This window comes from Alligator sinensis, unplaced genomic scaffold, assembly GCF_000455745.1.
Source record: "Alligator sinensis unplaced genomic scaffold, ASM45574v1 scaffold1076_1, whole genome shotgun sequence".
In the NCBI taxonomy this organism is placed as follows: Eukaryota; Metazoa; Chordata; order Crocodylia; family Alligatoridae; genus Alligator; species Alligator sinensis.
In genome coordinates, this window is record NW_005842909.1 from 462,705 (window position 1) to 470,449 (window position 7,745).

A 7,745-nucleotide genomic window follows, 5' to 3' on the forward strand; every position below is an offset into this window, starting at 1 on the left:
ATTAATATTTAAACAAAATAGATACATTATTTAATATATCACATCCAATAAGCAAAATGGTAGGTGACACAATATCTCCATTCCAAATGAATACATTATAAAAAGGACTAAACAATAATATTTTAGAAATAAAAATATAGTTTGGCTACTATTTGTTTGACCTGGATGATTTGTGTTACCTGAAACTTCTGGGAGTGAGATAGAATAAATACTTTGTTGCATATATTTTAGTTTTCTATTTTGTGAATGGAAAACATTTGTTGGATAATTTATATGCATTCTCCTATTTATTTCTGCCTACTCTTCTGTTCATCCTTTTTCTGTTTCCTCTCCTCTCACTCCCTTATGACATACTTTTGTTGGGAAAAGGTAATTTTTCTGTATAGGCTTCTAGAGTAGATTGCTGCACAGAGCTACATTAGATAGGGTTAATCCCATTACAATGAAATGCAAGTAGTCTTTCCTTTAATAGTACTATTTGTCTTTGTATGGTCTACTTCTGTCAGAGGAAAAGTGATTTCTCTTTCTTAGTATGCTTTATCAGGAGTAGTACACTGCAGTAGGCATATAAGGAGTGAATGCATCATCTACTACAGATCTGTCCAACTGTTTAAAGGCTGGGGGCTGCATGCTGTGTGGGGTCTACAGCTCCCTTGGGCTGCATACTGAACAGATTGTATGGACTTCCCAGACCCTCTCTGACCATGTGTGTTCCCCTGATACACAGGCTGTGTGGGCCCACCTGCTGTGTGGGCTGTGTTGTGCCACCCTGCCACACCCCTACAGTAGAAGCAGGAAGAAGAAACAGAGGAGGGAGGGGGAACCCAGAGACCGTGATAGTAGCAGAAGGAGTATGCGGGCGGGGGGATGACAGCTGGGTGGGAGCCTGTGGGCTGTAACTCATGCAGCCCATGAGCTGTACTTTGAACAGCCCTGATCTACCACTAATAACCATGGCTAAGTACAGACAGTCAAAAAGCCCAAGGCTGAATTGATTCAGTCTTCACAGGTTAGTTTAAGCTGCATAGATAAAACTTATAAGTAAGTGAACAGGCATTCACTTTTGATGCTAGAAATGCAGCCACATGCCTGTAGTAGCCCAGGCAAGAAGCCAGGAAGCACTGGAGCATGCCTCCCTGCTCTGCTGGAGCAGACAACTTGAATCTGGAGGGGATTTGGGACAGAAGCTCAATAAACCGTTTAACCTAAGTCTGATACTACATTCATCCAGGTTTATCTTAAATTGGTTTAGGCCATTTTGAAAGCAGTTTATGTGCACTGAAATTCTGTTGTGTTACAGATTTGAAGCAGTTTCCAATCACTTATACCAGTTCATGTGTAATTCCTTTCCCTAGCCCACGGGCTTGTAGGCTAAGTCACAAGATGAAGGCTGCAAGTTCTGATCAGTGATGTTGGGCACACGTGGGATTCAGCTGTTGAGCTCAGATAGTTTGGGATCCTGGAACTTTGGGCACCTATACATATGCCCAATGCCTGGTCTGATGTCATCTAATTAGAATATGTCTGAGCAGACATGATTAATTGAGTCTACTAGATTGTGCTAATTAGCATGGTCCAGCAGTCTCAGCATCATATGTATTCAGTGTACCTGCACTTCAAATTAGCTATGGGGGTGCTTTAACTAATGCTCATCGAATTAGCTTTAATTAAAGTGCTCCTGCCACCATTTTGAAGTGCAGGACACTGAATACATGAGATACTGTGGGTGCTTGATTACAGAGGATCCCGAAAGCCACTCTAATTAAAGCACGCTCCCCCCAACCCTGGAGCATGTGTAAAGACGTCCTTTGAGACAAAATATCTCATTTAGATGATCCACTGAAACCAGTGCCTGTGGAAATTTACTAGTTCCAAACCCATTTTACTGGTTGATGCAGATATTAACTAAATAGGGCCCTCTCACATGTGTGGCACCGAATTTACTGAAATATTGATGTAGTTACTGGTTGTAAAATTTAAAATGCAGTTATCTTACAAACTGCATTGGTCCCCTCTTGGTGGTACCGCCTGATGACAAATTATGAGAGACTAAGTCCAGGCTGCTAAAAGAATTGGAGTCCTCCCTCATGTAACTGATGTTACACTACATTCTTTTCTTGTGTTAAACACCTTTTTGAACAATTGTATGTGTATTTGTATGAGATCAATAATCCCAACCATTAAGGGTTCTTCTTGGAACATGAGGAAACCAAATAGTCTAGTTAAGAGAAAACCATCTACTTTCTGATGTAATGCTTAAAAGAGATAAGATTGAAATGGCAGTGCTCTGGTAAATTACACAGACTGAGACTATTAAACTGCAAGGAGGTTGAGTTGTGGTTGTAACCCATTGCTACCATAGCTTTGAGGCAGGAGGTGTGGTGATTCTGTTGCATAGGTAGTTCAAAATAAAGATTATTGGTACTAGAAAAGATCAGGACAGTTGCTATAATATTGACTAGAGTTAAGGATTTAATAATTGGTTTTGATAGCAACTGTGGTCCCCATTTTGAGAATCCTGATTTCTCTAGACCTTTCTTGTTAATGTCATTGAGACAGGACATCATTTCCTTATTATTGCTAAAGACTTAAGTGAAGTACTCAGTCTCACTTCAGGTGCGGAAGTGGCCCCTCTCTCAAGTAATTCTTATATAGTAAATATGAATCTGCATGATATATGAAGGCTCTTTTAATTATGCAATCAGGAATTATACTTTATTTTCTGCAGTATATTTTAGTCTCATTTTTTTAAATTTTAAAATCACATAATTTAACTGAAAACAAAGTAGATTCCTACATTGGAACTCTTGTGTCATATATTATTGACTTTGAGTCAGATATTATTGTCTTTGCCCTTGTTTAGCGTACACTTCCTTCATATTTTGCAAATTAGGATCTTGTTACTTTTTGATCTGGCATTTATAGCATATCTACCATATAAGATTGAAAGCTTTTGTGAGATTAATGCTCCTGTCTTCTCCATCTGTGGGAAATCATCAAGGCACGGACATATTTTTGTACATTCATCATATAAAAGAAATGGCACTATGCTAAATAGACTTCATGGATTAAAGCTCCCATTGATGATGCTCTGGCCTTCTTCATGGTGAAATGATAAACTGTAGCAAACATAAGATAAAAGCTTCCCAACCAGAAGGCAGATTTTGTTCACCAAAAGAGCTGGCAAGATTTTGGTGAATAGAATTAAACAAAAAACTAATCCAGTTAACATTACTGCCATTTGAATAGGAATAGTAAAATACACTATGAAGTGTCCATTAATAAACATTGTCAAAATTAACATTATTCCATTGAGTAGATGCTTCAAAAATGGTTATGGCAGTTCCTTAATCCTCTGAAGGAGGCCTTGTTGTACCCCTGAAATTAGCAGAATTGAATCTGGCAGTCAGATGTGAGCAATGGTAAAGAACCAGTGGCAGGTGTGTTTGGCAGTGAATTTTACTGACACCTCCCCCCAAGATTCTAACTCCCAAATTATTGAATATGTATAATGAATCTAGGAGTTAAAAACATGCCTTCACTCCTGAAGGGAAGTTGTCACTTCAGTTATTTCCAGATCCAATAAAGATAGCAGTCTATATGGTAGTGACAGTTCAATTTACCTCAATAAATGTAAAAATGTAAAACCAAAATATTAGCTGAGCACCTTGTGAAAAGATTCACTAAGACTCTATCCCAAATTATACATGTAAGTCGGGTAGATTTTGTCCATTGCATCGGACATAGGCCACCTGTACACACCACGGGTGAAGGAGTGAGACAGAACATACAGCATGGAGGGCCAGCGGGGCTGCAGCTGCAGCCTGGAAAGGAAGGGAAATACCCACCCAATATCTGGAGTAGCATCTCGCTCAGGATTGGCGGAGGGAGGCCTCTCAAAGGTATTTCCGGCAGAGGGAGGTCAGTTCCCTGCAGGCCGCAGGGAGAGCAAATCCCCACCCAATATCTGGAGTAGCATCTCGCTCAGGATTGGCGGAGGGAGGCCTCTCAAAGGTATTTCCGGCAGAGGGAGGTCAGTTCCCTGCAGGCCGCAGGGAGAGAGGAGCGGCTGAGTGTCTCGGCAGGCAGAAACTGCAGAGCGTGCCTGAAGAATGCTGCGGGAGTGACCCTGAGGCAGGCGGAGGCCTGCAAACAAGTGGCTAGTGGGAATCTCTGGAGTAGAGCCGCAGCTGAGGATCCAGAGCAAGGGAGTTCACAAGGCCAGAGTGAATCTCCAGACTGGAGTTTTTCCAGCAGAGGATCCAGAGGAGGGTCCAAAGGGAAAAAATCTACAGTCACAGGTAGAGCCTTCCTGCACAGTGGGGGAGACCCCGAAAGACTGTAAATGTTCATAGTAGTGCAGGGCAGGCTTGCACAGCAGAGAATGGACTAAGTGATTTGTTTTGTGGACATTGCCAGAGCCCAACAAGAAGGCTGAGAAGCAGTCAGGGTTTTGTTTTGTTTTTTCTTTTCTGTGATTTCTTTTGCTGTCTATTTTTTTAAATTTTGTTTGAGCACAGGCCAAAACCGGCCCCTGGAAGGGTGTACCCAAAAGAGGCACTAGGACACCCTGGGGTGCAGAGAAAGTTACAACAGGCAGCACTGCAACCTGGCTGCAGAAGAACATTGTAAAACACCATCTGGAGAGGTTAGGCTGGGGTAAAGGGGAAGTTTGGAGCCCCACAGAAGACACAGGGATCAAGACCAGGTAAGATTACCGTGGCCATTGCCTCCCGGGAATATAAAGGTCATCAAAGTCATGGCAGGACAGAAAAACGTAAGATCCACTTCCTGGCAGACCTTGTGATCCAGAGCCAAGGTCTACCCTGTCACCACCTATAGGCAGATGAGCACAGGGCAGTACTAGCAAGCCCTATAATACCTACAGACGTCACAGCAGATTTTAATCCTCATTAAATTAAATAGGTTTATAAAATTTAAATGTGTTTATTTTGGATGTTTACAGGTACTAGGTTTTCAAACGATTTAAGCCTTGGAGCATTGCATCTGTGTTTACACACACTAGGTTTTTGAATGAATTAAGCTGGGTCCCTGGCTGGTGCCACAGAAGAGCAGGACAGACCAGCACTGCCCCCTGGCCTGGGGTCCCCCACTCAACACATGTCAGTACCCTGCCATAGAATTGTGGAAGCAGGGAGTTGCAGACCACACAAGAAAAAAAAAAAGCCGCAATTCTAAACCAAAAGCAATTAAAAGGGGTGAACTACAAAAAAGTTGCAGTGCCATCTGGTGGACAAAGAGGCTCATTACACGTCTTTGAGTGCCTTTGTGTTTGCACGCAATGAATCCCTGGACACGATGCTTTAATTCCTGGCAAGCCAAACTAAACCACATCCGAGAAGTGTTAGCTTAATGCACAAGAAACACTTTTAAAGCATCAGGAAATCCTGCTCTTGCAAACACGCAGTTGCATCTCATGAAAGGGCAAAAATCGTGGTGTGTACATGAGCCCATAGATTTAACAATTTTCAATCAAAAGACTGAAATCACTGCAGATTCAAAGGAGGTAAAGAAGCCTGCTATCTTATGGGGAGAAGGCCAAGGACCTGAATGTACAAAAATAACAACTTTTAGGCACTTGCTACATTTGAATTTGGTAATCGGTTTATCTCCTGAATTAAATTTCTTAACACAAATTCCTCTTCTACTGTGGTTACCAATGACCTTATTTCAGAAGCACTCCCATTCACAGAAATACAGACATGGTTCCTTCCTTTTATCTCTTCTGTTTGTTCTACACTTTTCCCATAGTGGTATATTTTTGCAATTTTAGCCTTTACTTTCCATACAAATCATTTCTACATAAAATCAGGATAGTCTGAAGAGCCTACAAAACCATGCTTTAGGCTAATGCACTTCATATTCTTGTATTTAATCCAAAGATTATGTTCTTAGTTTATTAAATCAAATTAATACATGTAGTCACCTCTCCGTATATAATACTAATTGGAATATATTCATATGAGAATCAATGGTAACTGAAATTTTAGGTGTTGACCCAAATATATGAAATATTTAGAGACAATTATCTAAACTGACAAGGAAAATTTGGTCATAATTAATCTAGAACCCATCATAGCCAAAGTAGTCTAAGATTGATAATGGAAGACTAATTTCCCTGGAGTAAAACAAATGTGTCCAGAGAGTTCTCCCAACAGATGTTAGCTGCTGATAGAATCAGAGCTGGTCCATTTTTTAATTTTTTTTTGCTGACAAGTGTACTATCCTCAGTTTTGGTACTGTTTTGATGGTAAAATGTTCCTTACAATGTTGGCTACCAGGTAAAAGAAAATTTAAATCATCCTATCTAACACAATGATGCCATATATTGTAGGACCCATTACTGAAAATCAACAATACATTTTAATGTGAGAAAAATGGATGGATAAAAGTGTGGCAGGATGCTTAAGGTGACTACTACATAAGAAATTAGGCAGTCTGCAAAGCAGCCTGCAGGTGGGGCCAGGGCTAATTATGGAGTCATCTGACTCAGCAAGCCTGCAGGTGAAGCTAGACCTAAGGGTGAAGTCATCTGACCCAGGGGGGGGCTGGACTTGGACAGGCTTTGAGCAGAACTGCCAGTAGGATCCTGGAGGCTGCTGAGAGAATATTGACTCAGCAGGATGACTGCAGCTTCTGAAGGCCAGCAAGGATGGCAACATCTGAAACAGTCTGGAGATTTAGAAAGGAACTATGGGGGTGGAGGAGGTTCCTGCGGACTCATTGTGGGGTCTGGAGCCCTGAGTGTATGGCGCTGAGTGTATGAGGGCCTATTGAGGGGTCCAGGTGAGCCCAGAGAGAGAAGGTGAGTGCTTGGGAGTGTACTGAGGGGTCCAGGTGACCTGCAAGGCTTGGGGCGTGGTGTAGGGGCAGGCAGGAGCCACACAATTAATCCATAAGGCTCAGACCACAAGCAGCTGGTGATCATTCATTTAAGACAGGGCAGCCTCCCACATTTTAATGATAATATCACCAAGACATGGCAGGAAAGAAGGGTGGACTGCTCATAGAGCAGGATAAAAATACTTTTTTTGGCATCCAGGGGCTTTACGGCCATCCCTGGAGATGATACCCGGTGACAAAAAGAATAATTTGGGTCTTTCAGATGATGTCAGAGGCTCAGTTTCTGTCATTCTAAACTCTTTAATGACAATACATGCTGTTTCAACAGCACGGTGTTACCTGCAGCTTAGCCATCCCTCAAAGGTCTTAGTGGCTGTGAGCTCAATAAAATCAGGAGCTGCTGTAATGTGGAGAGAGATCCACAGACTTATCTGACCAGTCATAGCCTGATCCAAAAAGTTCTCTCTAAGATCACCTGTTCTGAATCAGAAATAAAATTTTGTATATATCCCTGGGCTCTCATCAATCAGAAAGTTCTTTGCAAAATATGATCAAGGCTGATCCATGTGAAAAATATATTTTTCATGCAGTTGGCAGAATAGGGACCTTGCCAGCCCAGACTTGTCCTGGGTGTGTGGGTCTCTTGGAGGCACACTGGTTCAGATATTGTAAGGATGTCTCAGGATACAATATTTTTGCTAAAAATAACAAGAACTATTAATATAATGCATCCTAAGAAATCTCTTTCCAGGACTGAACTTTGTCATGTGCCCACATTTAAGAAGCTCTTCAGCTTATGGAATACTTGGTTCTCTAAAGCATTGTTTGCATCCAAATAGCTTATATGGTTTAGATTGAAGAGCAGACTGCCTGTAGGGAAA